Genomic DNA, 16847 nt, shown 5'->3' on the forward strand with positions numbered 1-16847 from the left:
ATGGGTTGTTCTCCGGGAACTTATGATAAAACAGGGGGGAATTGTTAGATAAATTGTATATATATGTTATCATGCGTTCCCTAATGAGTACTTATTAATAAAGTTATTGCGCAGAATGCTTGCTGTTTCTTCTTGCAGACATCACCTAGTCCACAACAAGTCAAACGATGCTGGCTGGAGCTTCCTGACCTTCTACACATCTGGGAATCCAAGAAAGTTGTTGATGTCTGCACATGTCATTTTGTCTATGCACTCTTTTCACATGACTACTTTGTTTCCCATAACATTTTATCCTTGCGACTTCTAGTTTCACATAGAATCTCGTTTCTTCACTCTTGAGACTAGCCCACGCTTTCCCCCCCACCTATCAGGGGCTAGTCTCACATTGTAGGTAGGGCATTTCCTTAATAAAAAGAGAGGAGTGTAAACAAGACCTTTAGTGTATTTTGGATTGCTGTAAGTCTGGATGCACTCCTCGCGAGAAAAGATCAACATTCTGTCTCATTGGTTTTGTCTGCTGATCCTTTTGCTGAATCTGAACCTAACACCCACATTTCAAAAAAGAATAGTCAACAAAGAGAAAGGTATGTTATCACATTAGAATTTAAGGCTCTACTACGGGTCTGCTATGCAAAACTTTTTTTTTTTCTTTTTATCATACTATAATTAAATGTAAATACTCACATTTTTCAGGTTATGGAATAATTGCCACCAAAAACATGGAGGCAGGAGAGTTCTTGCTTGAATACGTTGGAAGGCACGTGACAGGTTCAGAAGGAGAAGCCCTGTTCAAACAATACTCAGATACAGATGCGGCATTTCTGTATTTTTACTCTTTCCGGGGACAGATTTTCTGGTAAGAACAATTAAATGAATCATTTAGTTATAGATGCTTCAGCTATGTTTGATAATATCGCTGAAATGCAACAAAGACTAAATAAGTGCAATAAATCCCCTATACAGCGTGGATGGCAGCAAGCACACAGCAAGACTTGGAAGATTCATAAATGATGATCACATAAAGCCAAACAGCAAAATTAGAATAGTAAGTAACAATATATATGTATACACTGTTGAAACCGTCAGACAGAAAAATTACTGTTAATGACTGTAATTCCTACTATTTATTGTCTGTGCCTATATGACCAACAGATACTGGATAAACAGAAAAAACCACATCTGTGTGCTTTTGCAATCACAAAAATAAACAAAGGAGAAGAAATTGTGTACGACTATGGGGACACCAACTGTCCATGGCGACAGGTATGTATAACAGCATGTGTGTGTTTTATATACATACATATATATATATATATATATATATATATATATATATATATATATATATATATATATATATATATATATATATATATATACATATATCTTCCCATGGGCTCACCACCTGTGGGAGGGGCCGAAGGGGTCGGGTGCAATGTGAGCTGGGCGGCAGCCAAAGGCAGGGACCTTGGCGGTCTGATCCCCGGCTGCAGAAGCTGGCTCTTGGGACATGGAATGTCACCTCTCTGGCTAGAAAGGAGCCCGAGCTGGTGTGCGAGGCAGAAAGATTCCGACTAGATATAGTCGGACTAGCCTCCACGCACAGTTTGGGTTCCGGTACAAGCCCTCTCGAGAGGGGCTGGACTCTCTTCCACTCTGGAGTTGCCCACGGTGAGAGGCGTCGAGCAGGTGTGGGTATACTTATTGCCCCCCGGCTGGGCGCCTGCACATTGGGGTTCACCCCGGTGAACGAGAGGGTAGCCTCCCTCCGCCTTCGGGTGGGGGGACGGGTCCTGACTGTTGTTTGTGTCTATGCACCAAACGGCAGCTCAGAGTACCCACCCTTCTTGGGGTCCCTGGAAGAAGTGCTGGAGAGCGCTCCTTCTGGGGACTCCATCGTTCTACTGGGTGACTTCAATGCTCACGTGGGCAATGACAGTGAGACCTGGAAGGGCGTGATTGGGAGGAACGGCTCCCCCGATCTGAACCCGAGTGGTGTTCTATTGTTGGACTTCTGTGCTCGACACGGATTTTCAATAATGAACACCATGTTCAAACATAAGGGTGTCCATGTGTGCACTTGGCACCAGGACACCCTAGGCCGCGGTTCGATGATCGACTTTGTAGTCGTGTCATCGGATTTGCGGCCGCATGTTTTGGACACTCGGGTGAAGAGAGGGGCGGAGCTGTCAACTGATCACCACCTGGTGGTGGGTTGGCTCCGATGGTGGGGGAAGATGCCGGTCCGACCTGGCAGACCCAAACGCTCTGTGAGGGTCTGCTGGGAACGTCTGGCAGAATCTCCTGTCAGGAAGAGCTTCAACTCCCACCTCCGGCAGAGCTTTTCCCACGTCCCGGGGGAGGCGGGGGACATTGAGTCTGAGTGGACCATGTTCCGCGCCTCCATTGTTGAGGCCGCCGACCAGAGCTGTGGCCGTAAGGTCGTTGGCGCCTGTCGTGGCGGCAATCCCCGAACCCGCTGGTGGACACCGGCGGTAAGGGATGCCGTCAAGCTGAAGAAGGAGTCCTATCGGGCCGTTTTGGCCTGCGGGACTCCGGAGGCAGCTGACAGGTACCGGATGGCCAAGCGGAACGCGGCTTCGGCGGTTGCTGAGGCAAAAACCCGGGCGTGGGAGGAGTTTGGTGAGGCCATGGAGAATGACTTTCGGACGGCTTCGAGGAAATTCTGGTCCACCATCCGGCGTCTCAGGAGGGGGAAGCAGTGCAACGTCAACACTGTTTACAGTGGGGATGGCGTGCTGCTGACCTCGACTAGGGACGTCGTGAGTCGGTGGGGAGAATACTTCGAAGACCTCCTCAATTCCACCTACACGCCTTCCATTGAGGAAGCAGGGCCTGGAGACTCTGAGGCGGATTCTCCAATCTCTGGGGTCGAAGTCACTGAGGTAGTTAAAAAACTCCTCGGTGGCAAGGCCACGGGGGTGGATGAGATCCGCCCGGAGTTCTTAAAGGCTCTGGATGTTGTGGGGCTGTCATGGCTGACACGCCTCTACAACGTTGCGTGGGCATCGGGGACAGTGCCTCTGGATTGGCAGACTGGGGTGGTGGTTCCCCTCTTTAAGAAGGGGGACCGGAGGGTGTGTTCCAATTACAGGGGAATCACACTCCTCAGCCTCCCTGGTAAGGTCTATTCAGGGGTGCTGGAGAGGAGGGTCCGTCGGGAGGTCGAACCTCGGATTCAGGAGGAGCAGTGTGGCTTTCGTCCTGGCCGTGGAACAGTGGACCAGCTCTACACCCTCGGCAGGATCCTCGAGGGTGCATGGGAGTTCGCCCAACCAGTCCACATGTGTTTTGTGGACTTGGAGAAGGCGTTCGACCGTGTCCCTCGGGAGGTTCTGTGGAGGGTGCTTCGGGAGTACGGGGTGCCGAGCCAACTGATAAGGGCGGTTCGCTCCCTGTATCACCGATGCCAGAGTCTGGTCCGCATTTCCGGCAGTAAGTCGGATTCGTTCCCAGTGAGGGTTGGACTCCGCCAAGGCTGCCCTTTGTCACCGATTCTGTTCATAATTTTTATGGACAGAATTTCTAGGCGCAGCCGAGGCGTTGAGGGGGTCCGGTTTGGGGACCTCAGCATCGCGTCTCTGCTTTTTGCAGATGACGTGGTGCTGTTGGCTTCTTCAGGCCGTGATCTCCAGCTCTCGCTGGAACGGTTCGCAGCCGAGTGTGAAGCGGTCGGGATGAGGGTCAGCACCTCCAAATCCGAGTCCATGGTCCTCGATCGGAAAAGGGTGGAATGCCCTCTCCGGATCGGGGATGAGATCCTGCCCCAAGTGGAGGAGTTCAAGTATCTTGGAGTCTTGTTCACGAGTGAGGGGAGGATGGAGCGTGAGATCGACAGGCGGATCGGTGCAGCGTCGGCAGTAATGCGGACCCTGTACCGGTCCGTTGTGGTGAAGAGAGAGCTGAGCCAAAAGGCAAAGCTCTCAATTTACCGGTCGATTTACGCTCCTACCCTCACCTATGGTCACGAGCTATGGGTCGTGACCGAAAGAACGAGATCTCGGATACAAGCGGCCGAAATGAGTTTTCTCCGCAGGATGTCCGGGCTCTCCCTTAGAGATAGGGTGAGAAGCGCGGTCATCCGGGAGAGACTCGGAGTAGAGTCGCTACTCCTCCACGTTGAGAGGAGCCAGATGAGGTGGCTCGGGCATTTTATCAGGATGCCTCCTGGACGCCTCCCTGGGGAGGTGTTCCGGGCATGTCCCACCGGTAGGAGACCCCGGGGACGACCCAGGACGCGCTGGAGAGACTACGTCTCTCAGCTGGCCTGGGAACGCCTTGGGATATATATATATATATATATAATTGTTATTAAATTAAATAAACAAAAGTACTGCATGCCTTTACATGCAGATTCTGGTATTGACTAATAATTTATTTTTATTATAGTTAAAATTACATGATATATCACATGTCAAGGGAACATGAATTGTTTTTTATATTCACAATGATAGAAACTTACTTCAAATGAGTGATTTCATGCTGTAAAACATGGATTATAAAATGTAATTGTCGGTGAATCAAGATGTTTGTCATGATAGAGGCTTATCAAAATCTTCATGCTAAGGTGTACATCTGGATTGTATCCGTATGTGCAAAACATGTAAATTCACCAAAATGTTTAACTCTTCCTTTAAATATCTTTACAGGTCACAACTCAAACTGAAAATTGTGATTTCATAACCCCAGATGTGTCGGAAATTACTGGCAATGACCTGGTGGATTCAGCTTCTCCCATTGAAAAGGAACCGTCTGTGTCTGAAATGGTAAGAAGTGGTTTAATACATTATTTTCTAGGAGAAAAGTATTGAGGATATTGACACAGTTTATTGTTTGCAAGGTACATACGTTGTGTGTCTTTATTTCAGACCAGTGTGCAACAGCTTTCCCTTCCCTTGGATATCTCTGATGCTACTGATGATGATGATGATGATGAGGATAAAGATGAACAAAAAGATGAGGACTATATTGAAGAAGAAGAGGACGATGATGATGATGATGATGAAGAGGAGGAGGAAGATGACGATGAAGAAGCAGAAAAGGGAGGGATCTACAAAGAGCCACCTTCCAAAATCCCAAGGAAACAGGTTTCCCTTGAGCTGGACATGTCAGATAAGAAAGAACAGCTTGCAGAAGTGTCAAGCACTTCGTTAAAACCCCTAAAGGCAGTAAATTATAATGGTAATGGTAGCGACATTCAACGAGGTATTCATGTTAAAATGTCCTCAAACACTGCCCATCATCGTGTCTATGATAAGAGGAATTACTGCCTTTATTGCGAGAAACCTTTTGCAAAAATTGCAAGGCATCTGATGCAGAAACATTGCGATAAACCTGACATAGCTAAGGCACTGATGCATAAGAAAGGCTCAAGCCAGCGTAATTGTTTATTGACCAAAGTGAGGAATCAAGGAAACTACCAACATAACTGTGAAGTACTAGCATCTGGAAATGGACAAATCGTGCCAAGAAGGCAAGCAACAAATCCCTCAACAGCTGCAGACTATTTGCCATGCAAGTTTTGCTTTGCTATGTATGTCAAATCTGACATCTGGCGACATATCAAAATTTGCAAATTGCGAGTGAAAGAAGATGGACCAGTGAGGAGAAAAGTTCAAGCTGCTTGCTCCATGTTGTTGCCCACTGACACCTCCATTTCCATCGGACTGAAACGGGTTCTTGGAGACATGACATATGATCATGTTACTCAAGTGGTGAAAAGTGACACGCTGATAATCTCACTGGGAGAGAGGATGTTTCTAAAAAATGGCGAGTCTAGCCGATATCGGGCAGACATGCGCAATAAGATGAGGGAACTTGCCAGACTTGTCCTAGAGGCAAGGGAAATCGACAAAGACATTGTCTTTCTGAAGGATTTAATCCACCCAGGGAAGTTCAACACTGTACTCAAGGCTGTGAAAAGTATGAATGGGTTCAATGACTTGACAAACAGATATGCCGTTCCTTCAACACCGGTGAAACTGCGCTATTCCCTTGTTACGGTGGCACAGATTTTGCAAGGAGAGGCTCTGCGTCAACAGGACCACGGCTTACAGGAAAGAGCAGATCAATTCCTGCGATTAATCGAAATGGAGTGGTCAACGCTTGTGTCATCCAATGCTCTGAAAACACTTTATCGGAAGAAATGGAACAACCCCCAAACACTGCCCTTATCCGAGGACATCAAAAAGCTTCGTGATCATCTGAAATGCCTTGAAGAAGCTAACAAAAAAGCTCTCATCGACCATCCATCGACAAAGGCATGGAGTGAACTGTCTCAAATAACTCTGACACAGCTTATAATATTCAATCGGCGTCGTGAAGGAGAAGTGTCGCGGATGGAGTTGAAATCATACCTAGACAGAAACAAGAAAAGCATGCAGGATGACATTCTGAACAGTCTATCCCCTTTGGAGAAGAATCTGTGCAATCATCTCACCAGGGTAGAAATAGAGGGGAAAAGAGGCCGCAAAGTTCCAGTGTTGTTCCCTCCTGATGTCAAGGAATCTGTGGATCTTCTCCTCAAAACAAGGGAAGAGGTTGGGATTGCCCCAAACAACCCCTACATCTTTGCCCGCACCCATTTTGGTTCTGAGGGGAATATTCGTGGATGCGATACTCTAAAAAGATTTGCAGAGGCCTGTGGAGCAGAACGGCCAGAAAATATAACGTCCACAAAATTGCGAAAACATGTGGCTACTGTTTCACAGCTGCTAAATCTAAAAAGCCATGAGCTTGATCAGCTGGCAACTTTCATGGGCCATGATATTGAAGTCCATAGGGAATACTACAGACTGCCTGAAGAGACCTTGCAAACAGCAAAAGTCAGTAGACTCCTCTATGCCATGGAAAGTGGAGTGGGGCAATTCAAAGGACAGACCTTGGAGGGCTTAATGCCAAACATAAACTGTAAGTATAGGGTTTCAATAACTTGCTACACTTATTACTAAACAAAGCAAAGGAAAATGACTTTTAGTGCACAAGTATTGATTTAAAATATTTAGTTTCAGCTGAAGAGGAGCCGGATGACTCTGAGAGGAAGGACATTCCGTCTGAGAGGCCCACTCTCAAAAGTCAAGAAAGTAAGTTTTCACTGAATATTCATTCATTATTTACATCTGCATTGTGACTTTCAATCACAATAAGTGCAAACGTCTTATCGTTGATCATGTGATTTCAGAAAACTCAGAGGAAGGTAAAGAAACAGTTGCTACTTCAAGAGAGGCAGTTGGGGGACAGCCATCTAAACAAAAGGGTGTGTTAGTGTAGTGACTCTAAAATATATTGTCTCCTTGAAATCAAACACTTTGTTTGACATTTGTTAACAAGGAAAATGGATGACTAATAATGCCTGTGTAATGTGCTTGTTTAAGAAGATTGAATGATAATCATTTCCATCCATCTATTTATTCACTTTCTTACTTTCTTTGTTTATTTACAGTGAAATCCAGAATACCCTGGTCAAAGACAGAAAAAAAAACATTATCCAATGTCATTTGAAGCAGTTCCTGACAGAAATGAGGGTTCCTCGAAAGGAAGACTGTGAAAAATGTTTAAATGAAAATCCATCACTCAAAGATCATGGACGAGACTGGAAAGCCATAAAATTCTTTGTACACAACAAAATTGCATCCTTAAGGAGAAATGTGTAATAAATGAGTGCTAAGTTTGTCTCTCGCTGTCTCTTTCCACCCAACCGGTCAAGGCAGATGGCCACCCACCTGCAGTCAGGGTTTGTCCGAGGGTTCTTCCCGTTTTACCTTCCCTCCGTTGCAAAGTGCAAAGGGGGGGGGGGGGGTTATTGGGTCTCTGAGTATAAAAAATATATAGTTTGGTCTTAACCAGGTCTATCATGTCAAACAGTGCTTTATTTTACTTAGTGTAACATTATTTTTTTTTTTGGGTGGGGGGGGTGAAAGTCACTTGTTTTCTTTTTTTGACAGTAAGAAAAAAAATGAAACACTCACCCTAGTCTTGGCCTTTTCCTAAAACTGAAGAAATAAAAGGAGCATGCAGTGAATACATTGGATAACAGGTGATTGGCTATGGGTTTTGCCGTGAGGCGCGGATAGCACGTGTCAAACGCACCTCTCGGATTACAGGTGCCCCAGGCTTCCCAGTAACGGGTTTATTTTAGCCGGGTTCGGAGATTCGTCCGTAATCTAACCACCCGAGTTAAATTAACTCCTCCGGAATCAATCTAATTTCTGTACGACGCCAATCCCTCTCAAGTCACCCGAAGCGCGTGCCGAGTAACTCAATTCGAGGCAGGACTTCGAAGTGACCGCATCGTATTGATGGCTCCCCGCTAATGTTTGAAGTTCTTATTCGTTACGGATATTTTTTAGATGTCTTTGTTAAGACCTCAGGGATTCGTTTGTATAGCGCACCCAAGCACTAGTTTCGCCGAAGTAAATGTTAATATGGGTCCGTTCCACTTGGTCGCTCATGCAGCGAGCCGACCAACTTTTTTATTCGAAAGAGAATCGAATTAATAAAAGCGTGACAATAATAGCATTTAAGAAGAGAATTAATGCACCCTATATGATTAATTCTAACTTCGTATACGTAGATCTAGCACTTGACCGTCGGAGTTCTTCACCCCACTTAATTGCTTCGAAGAGAATAGCGACTTTCTTACCAAATAAAAATGTCGTGCTGTCTTTAGATTTGCCCAATAATTAATTTGGAAGGCAAGTCTATTTTTTGATCGTGTCCTATTTAACTTTTGACGCGGCCCGACAAAAGGGGAACTGGGCCGCGCCCGACGGACAATCGAAATGTTTTTATCCTCCACCAACTTCCCTGATTTATTTTAATCATCGTCGGTATGTTATTTAAAGGAAGTAAATTCTCAACCGAATTCACTTTCAACGAACTCAACTCTTCCGTTAAATATTTACGAAAGTTATTTAATTCTCTAACTTGCTCAGAGTTACTTTTTACACGGCCCGTCAAAAAAGGGGAACTGAGCCGCGCCCGACGGACAATTGAAATATTTTTATTCTCCTCCAACTCCACTGATTTATTTCAGCCGTCGTCGTTAATTTATTTAGAAGAAGTAAATTTCCAACAATTCACTTCTAACGAAATCCACTCCTCCTTTAAATATTTACGAAAGTTATTTAATTCTCTAACTGGCTCAGAGTTACTTTTTACACGGCCCGTCAAAAAAGGGGAACTGAGCCGCGCCCGACGAAAAGGGGAAGCGGGCCTGAGCCTTTCAAATAGTCAAACAACTTTTCGTTCTACACAAAACCAATAATCTGATTTAAACACTTCCTTTAATTTTATTCAGACGAAACAACTTTCGAACAGATCGAAATTCACTCGTGGCTCAAATAACTACGGAAGTTATTTAAGTCTCTAACTTGTTCGGAGTTCCTTTTTACGCGGCCCGTCAAAAAGGGGAAGCGGGCCTGAGCCTTCGGTTGCATATTTAGTACAAATCCGCGCACAACGAAGTAAGTAATATACAAAACACATTTATTAAAGAAACATGAAATAGAATTACAAATCTCAATTACTCCAGAAACTGAACAATTTCACTCACTGATACCCGTGTTAATAAAATCATTCAATCCCAGAACAATTCGATTGCAAAACACAGTTCATAAAAAAGGGAAGAGGTAAATACCAGTTGCGTGCTATTTTTGGTGGAAGCAAAGTCGAGTGATCAGTTCGATCTTGCTTCTAAAATCCAAATTAGAGAAACAGGCTGGCCACGAGGAAGCCGGCGGCCCGATGACTATTCCCCCCTCACGCTAAAATACATAAAAAATATAAATCCCTCTCACCTATTTCTCTATAAAGTTGTCCAGTCCAATTTTTGGGAGTAAATCCAAGTTAATTTCAGTCCAGCGATCCTGCGTCTCACACAAAGATCTTCGGGACTTTGGAAAAAATCTTGAAACTCCTCCGGGCCTCTTCACGTATAAGCGCTCTTTTGGGGAAAAAAGCCCTGAGGCTACTCCAGCAGGACCTTTTATAGACCTCTCCGTCTCCCCCCCTCCCCTTTCTTTTCTCCTGTACTTTCCCTATAGGGTAAGACTGCCCAATTCTCCCACGCGTATAGAAGGGACTGTCCAGAAATCCCACGCCTATGGAGGGACTGGCCTTTAGCAGCTGTTTCCGCCCTGACCACGCAGTACTTTCCACCAAATGCACAGCTAGTGGCAAAACCTTTCACTTCCCCTTTTCACCTTTGACCTACTTTCTGTTACATGACTTGTTTTCACCTTTGACCTACTTTCTGTTACATGACTTGTTTTCACCTTTGACCTACTTTCTGTTACATGACTTGTTTTCACCTTTGACCTACTTTCTGTTACATGAATTGATCGAATTGACAAATAATATTGCTTTAAAGCGGTTACAGAGTACATTTTTAGCCAAGCAAAAAAATCAAAAAATTAAAATCACATAATAAACATTTCATTTGTGCTTCTCCAAACAATCTATGTCACGCCACTATTTTCAGTGACGGGTCCCTTGATCGAATTGACAAATAATATTGCTTAAAGCGGTTACAGAGTACATTTTTAGCCAAGCAAAAAAGTCAAAAATAAAAAACACATAATAAAAATTTCATTTGTGCCTCCATGCGTGACTTACACTCTGACACCGTGTTCCTCTTTTCTATTTTAACTGGTCTAGCTTATCCTGGCCTCTCTTTTGGTCTCATGTTTTGGTCTGGCGCCATCTTTTGGACAAATTTGGAAATATCAGCTCTGTCAATTTATCCCTGTGAACAATCCATATTCTACCATTTGGACCATCTCTATCTCCATGTTACATGACACCCCCTCCTTGGATTGAAAAACAGGTATAAATTTTCTCTGCTCACTCCCTCCCCCGTTACGAGCTAGGCAGTCATGTCGTCGTCTCCGTCTGAGATACTCACGACCTCAGCGGTTGTTGAAGTAGGGCAGGCCGCCGCCATATCACCTTGTCTGGCGATCTCTGCGAGGGCGTTGATCAGGCGCGACAACCGACTAGCAGCGTTGTCGTCGTCAGCGTGGTTCTCCACGGCGAGGGCTCTCAGCTCCGGTGTTGAACGCCCCGTGGCCACACTCTCGACATCTGCCTCCTCATTTTCAGCCTCGCTCCCGCGTCCTCCGTCTCGAGCCTCATCGTCGTCCTCAGACTCAGAAGGAGCTGCATCCACATCCAGCGGGCTTATCAGATGCAGACGGACCTCGTTCCTCGGGCCTGGTGTCTACCGCGTCATTCGACATGTTGTTCTCTTGGCTACCGGCTTGTTTCCTGGTTTCGGAGGCTTTGCGCTTCATTTCTGCCAGCACTGGACATGTCTTAAGGGTGCGGTGACGCTCCGGACCCCATCTGGTGTTTCCTTTTCCATCACATCCAGGCGTGGGACACACCTCGAGGCTCCCCACATACACCGGGCAAGCTCTAAATGAGCGGTGGTGTGTTGCCCCTGGTCGGGCGCTACCGCTCCCGTCGCAGCCAGGAGTAGGGCAATTTGCCGGATACAACTTCGTCCAATCAAAAGGGGTCCAGTCTTGTAGAATCCTCCTGGGTTGGTCACTTACGCCACCGCCCTCCGCTTTTGGACATGATAAGTTTCCCTCCTGGACTTTTGCTTCTGGCAGGAGTGAAGTGGGTTGACTTTCCACTCGGACTTCTGGTTCTGGCGGGAGAGAAGTTGTTTGAATTTCCACTTGGGCTCCTGCTTCTGGCGGGAGAGAAGTGGTTGAATTTTCCTCCGTCACCACCGATTGGAACATGCTTCCTCCAGCTGGACATCCCTGTGCCAACTCCTGGCTGGGACCTTTATCCCATTCTCTCGCTTCCGACCGGTCAAGGTCATCTGTCTCCTTGGCCTTTTCTTGAGGTTCTATCTCCGCTACTGTGCCGTGCTCCTTTCTCGTTTGTATTTGTTCCCTAAGAATATCCCGTATCTGGGACCCGGTGTTTCTTATGGCTACAAATTGGCTAAGCCTTTTGGCCTCCAATTTGATTCCCAGTGAATATATTCCTTCGTAAGGAATGATGGCCATTTTCACTGTAATCCCTACCAGTGCTGCTTCACCCTCATTCACTATAAGGACTGATCCGACTTTATTCCCAGGGGCAAAACAGTATATTCCCTTTTTGGTCACATACTGAAAGTCTTTGTTACTTGTGTCCAAAACACTTCGATAGCAGTACATGTTGCTCACGGTCGGGCTTGTTTCCGCAGGGGCTGCCTCCACTTTGACCAATGGTGCGTCCTTGCACGCCAACAACTGGGCTATAGACCGAGCCCAGGTCATGGGCCTCCAAGGTCCCTCAAGCAGGTCCCCAAGGACTGCAAACAAGGCTATTTCGTCGGCCTTTTCTGTATAACTGTCGGGGGCAGGCCGGCCGACTGGCCTTGGCCAAGGCCAACAATGGCCCAAGGCCAGATAAAGGTTCTTCATGGCCTGATTATTATCATATGCCGGCCAAGACGCTCCTCCCAACACTGGATAGAGGGTCGCCAGGGGGGTCATTGCCCTGGTGATTTGCCATCCCTCTGCTTCTCCGACTTTCAATAATTTTCCTCTTGCCATGCGATCTAAACACATGAGGCAATATTTCAGCTCATCGCCGTCCCAAACACACGTGCACGAGCTAATTTGTCGAGCCCGTACATCCGTAGTTGGTCCGATCTCCCACTGTAAAAAGAACACTATTCGTGCCAAGATGGTAATTCGACACTGGTGGCATACCATGGCATCTAATACTTTGACTGGAAGCTTGTCCTCATTTCTCTGGGCAAATTCCAGCTCTCTTACTTCGGTGGTCAGTACAGGTGGCATCATGAAGCCTACTCCCGACCACATAGTAGGCAACAGGTTGGGTGTCAAACAAATGACACAAGCTTCGTTGACCCATGTCCAGTGAAAATGTTCTGGTCCACCGGGTGTGCAACCCCGCTTGGCCAATCTCACCAGATTTAGGGCCCTTCCGGTCTGGATCCCATTTGGTGTTCTTCTTACGATGACCGCACCTTTGTGTGCGGCCATGCGCACGAAGGCTGGGATTGTTCCGTGGTCCGTTGCCATATGTTATTTAAATTACTTCTTGGCTTGACTCGGGTTAGCCGATAACGGCTTCAGCTGTTCAACTCCTTGGATACCTTTCTTCTTTAGTCGTACTGTGTTTCTATCCAAAACTTCACTAACTATGTCCGAGCAGTCGTACTTGGCCTTCACTGCAGTGTTGCTGTTCAGGTCCCTCGACTTGATCCACACCTTCTGTCCAACGCTGATCCGACACTTCTCTTTATTCTGGGACAGCCGTCTTGGGTTCTGCCCACTTCTTGTGACACAAAAAGTCGTTGGTTCAGTTATTCGGACGGGGAGGGCCGGCTGCTTCTGCTCCTCCCGTTTAGGTCTGCAACCAAATCAAGCAATTTAGTACTCCACTCTTTTGGGATTCCTAGCCACATGCACCCATCTTCTAGTGTCTTGATCACACTGTTTGCATTGGCTTTCCTCACTGCTTTCAGCCCGACGTGTCCTGACATCGAGTCAACCAGCACAACAAGGTATTTCTCACCCTTTGCGCCACTTATTCCCATGGGGCCAGCTACGTCCATACAAACCGAGCCCCACGGCACAGTACTCCTAATCTTCAATCCATCCGTGCGTCGTCCTCTTCGCCCTGCGTTGTTTTTGTTGCACGGATTACAATCCCGCAGGACCGCACGAATCGTCCGGTCAGGGACCCAGAGTTCCAGCATCTCTAACTTTTTTTCGCGTAGGCAGTGGACCCGCGTGGCCTAGTGCTTCATGCACTGCCGACACGACTTGCCTCACGCTCTCATCTGGGACCACTTTTCCGCGAGGGGTCTTGTCCCATTTTTCTGCTCCTACAACTTTTATTCTTCTTTTCTGGACGTATCAATCAACTTCGTTATTACCTCTCCAATAAGCTCCTTCTTCCACATGAGATTTCTGGTGAACCACATCCAAACTCAAATTTAGCCGTAACTCGGCTATCTTTCTCCACACTTCATAGTGGGCCACTAGTTTTCCTTTCGCGCCCTCGAAGCCATTCTCTTCCCAAATGGCTAGATCGAATTTGAGAGCTTGCTCACAATAATGACTATCAGTTATAAGTCTTACGCGTCCAGCGTGATTTTTTTTTTTTTTTTTTCTAACAGTCCTTCCAACACTGCCGTGGCCTCTCCTGTTTGCGCGCTGCCGGGTGTCTTTCCTTTGCGGCGGCAACGCTCCACTCCATTTTGCTTCAGAACAAAACCCCAGTGGGCATTCTGCTCTCCTTCCTTTTTTGACCCATCGGTGTAAAGAGTCCATTCATAGGGCTTCTCTTCATCCGCGTTGAGAGGCATCCTGCCTCTATCGACGGGTTTGATCCCACTATGTACTCAGTCCATTTCTGAGGCCACTTCTCTAAGCCTCCTCCATACAATATTACACATGCTGGTTCTTCATGTCGTCTTGGAAAGTCTGGATTAGACCCCTCCTTTCCGGTTCCTTTCATAGGATTTCCAGGTTCGGGATCCAATCTCCTTCCACCGCTAGCCATCCTTTCAATGAGTAGCAGTTTCTCTAGTTGTAGGGTCGAGCTGTCTCCTTTCGAAGCCTTTCCGTGCGCATTCGGAACAGGGTCGATTCAGCTCTTAGTTACTCAGCGGCGCCCTTTGCGTCGCCTCTACTCAGAACACCAATATGAGAACTTTTGCCTCGCTTATTGATGCTCTCAACGGTGGGATGCACTTCTTTTTCTTTTTCCTTCTTCCCCACCAGGTTTTCTACTGACAGGAAATTCTAACAAGGGTACATTCAATTGCAAATTCTAATTCAAACGTTATTGTAGCGAACAGGAAATGACGACTAATCATCAGCCCGAAGCCACTCAGCCTTTCAATTCTTGGGAACCTGTAAGTCACAGAAGGTCTCCAACAGTTAAGAATCATGTACCATACAAGCCTTAAAAGAATTATCTTGGCTGTTTTTCTTCTGCCTGGAGAGTAAGTATAGTTACTACTCCTGGTCAGCCTTTACTGTAGTCTTCAACAGCAGGAAAAAAGAAAAAAGAAAAAAAAGGCGGAAAAAAGAAAAATCCTTTTGTGAGTTCAGCGGACAAAAATCTGTAATCCTCTGATGCGTCCGGGAACAAAAATCCTTGTAATCCACACAGGTGTCCAAAAACAAAAAAATTTGTAATCGACACAAGTGTCCGGGAAAATGTTGTAATCCACACAGGTGTCCAAAAACAAAAAAATTTGTAATCGACACAAGTGTCCGGGAACAAAAATGTTGTAATCCACACAGGTGTCCAAAAACAAAAAAAATTTGTAATCGACACAAGTGTCCGGGAACAAAAATGTTGTAATCCACACAGGTGTCCAAAAAAAAAAAAAAAAAATTTGTAATCGACACAAGTGTCCGGGAACAAAAATGTTGTAATCCACACAGGTGTCCGGGAACAAAAATGTTGTAATCCACACAGGTGTCCAAAAACAAAAAAATTTGTAATCGACACAAGTGTCCGGGAACAAAAATGTTGTAATCCACACAGGTGTCCAAAAACAAAAAAATTTGTAATCGACACAAGTGTTCGGGAACAAAAATGTTGTAATCCACACAGGTGTCCAAAAACAAAAAAATTTGTAATCGACACAAGTGTCCGGGAACAAAAAAATTTGTGGTCGACACAAGTGTCCAGGAACAAAAAAAAAAAATTTTGTAAGGGAGAATTGAATGAGAAAGAAAAAGGAAAAGGAAGAGGGGAGACAAGTCTTCTCTTTTTATCTTTCAAAATAAAAAGGCCTCTCTTCTAACGGTCTCCTAATTGGTTGCCTTCTCTTTGGCCTTGGCTTTGGCATGAAATCTAAAACATTTGCAGGCTCCTCATCGACTGGTTCATCTTCTGTATTTATACCCAATATCCGTGCCCATGTACCGGCCCCTCTTTCTCTTGCAAGTTCTGCCGCATACTCTGCGTACACTACAAACATTACTTTCAGCACCCCATACAAGTACAAGCTGTGAAGGATCTCCTCCTTACTCATGCTTAAAGTAATGTGCTGAGGGGTCACGGTCACCGTTTACTATGACACAATACAGTTCTAATCCTCCCGTGCTATCAAGGTTCTTTTCTAGGAAACTCTATTCCTTAAAGAGACTGTACTTATGTCACTCAAGGCCGTTCTGACATTTATTTGTATCAGTGAGCGGAATTAAGACAGTTTCTGGGAAGAAAAAACTGAAAAACTCCACACAGGTTCGTTTTGGAGCTGTGATCAAACAAAAAAATAAATGTTCTTCTATTGTCTTATCTTTATTTTTTTTCCTAAACTTTTAATCACAACCCCCCTCCTACTCGTTGGGCGCCAAAATGTCAAACGCACCTCTCGGATTACAGGTGCCCCAGGCTTCCCAGTAACGGGTTTATTTTAGCCGGGTTCGGAGATTCGTCCGTAATCTAACCACCCGAGTTAAATTAACTCCTCCGGAATCAATCTAATTTCTGTACGACGCCAATCCCTCTCAAGTCACCCGAAGCGCGTGCCGAGTAACTCAATTCGAGGCAGGACTTCGAAGTGACCGCATCGTATTGATGGCTCCCCGCTAATGTTTGAAGTTCTTATTCGTTACGGATATTTTTTAGATGTCTTTGTTAAGACCTCAGGGATTCGTTTGTATAGCGCACCCAAGCACTAGTTTCGCCGAAGTAAATGTTAATATGGGTCCGTTCCACTTGGTCGCTCATGCAGCGAGCCGACCAACTTTTTTATTCGAAAGAGAATCGAATTAATAAAAGCGTGACAATAATAGCATTTAAGAAGAGAATTAATGCACCCTATA

General features: G+C 45.8%; 2 long non-coding RNA genes across 2 annotated transcripts; both read left to right on the plus strand.

Moving 5' to 3' along the window:
* Positions 1-675: 675 nt before the first annotated feature.
* Positions 676-7692, plus strand: LOC137840985 (uncharacterized). Its single transcript, XR_011088251.1, has 8 exons — positions 676-856; positions 964-1045; positions 1153-1263; positions 4671-4787; positions 4890-6930; positions 7026-7103; positions 7202-7276; positions 7463-7692. It is a non-coding gene; the product is annotated as an uncharacterized lncRNA (long non-coding RNA).
* Positions 7693-14486: 6794 nt separating this feature from the next.
* Positions 14487-15372, plus strand: LOC137840959 (uncharacterized). The gene is made up of 2 exons (XR_011088189.1): positions 14487-15177; positions 15243-15372. It is a non-coding gene; the product is annotated as an uncharacterized lncRNA (long non-coding RNA).
* The last annotated feature ends 1475 nt before the right edge of the window (positions 15373-16847 follow it).

The sequence above is a fragment of the Syngnathus scovelli genome, chromosome 15 (genome assembly GCF_024217435.2).
Source record: "Syngnathus scovelli strain Florida chromosome 15, RoL_Ssco_1.2, whole genome shotgun sequence".
Lineage (NCBI taxonomy): Eukaryota > Metazoa > Chordata > Actinopteri > Syngnathiformes > Syngnathidae > Syngnathus > Syngnathus scovelli.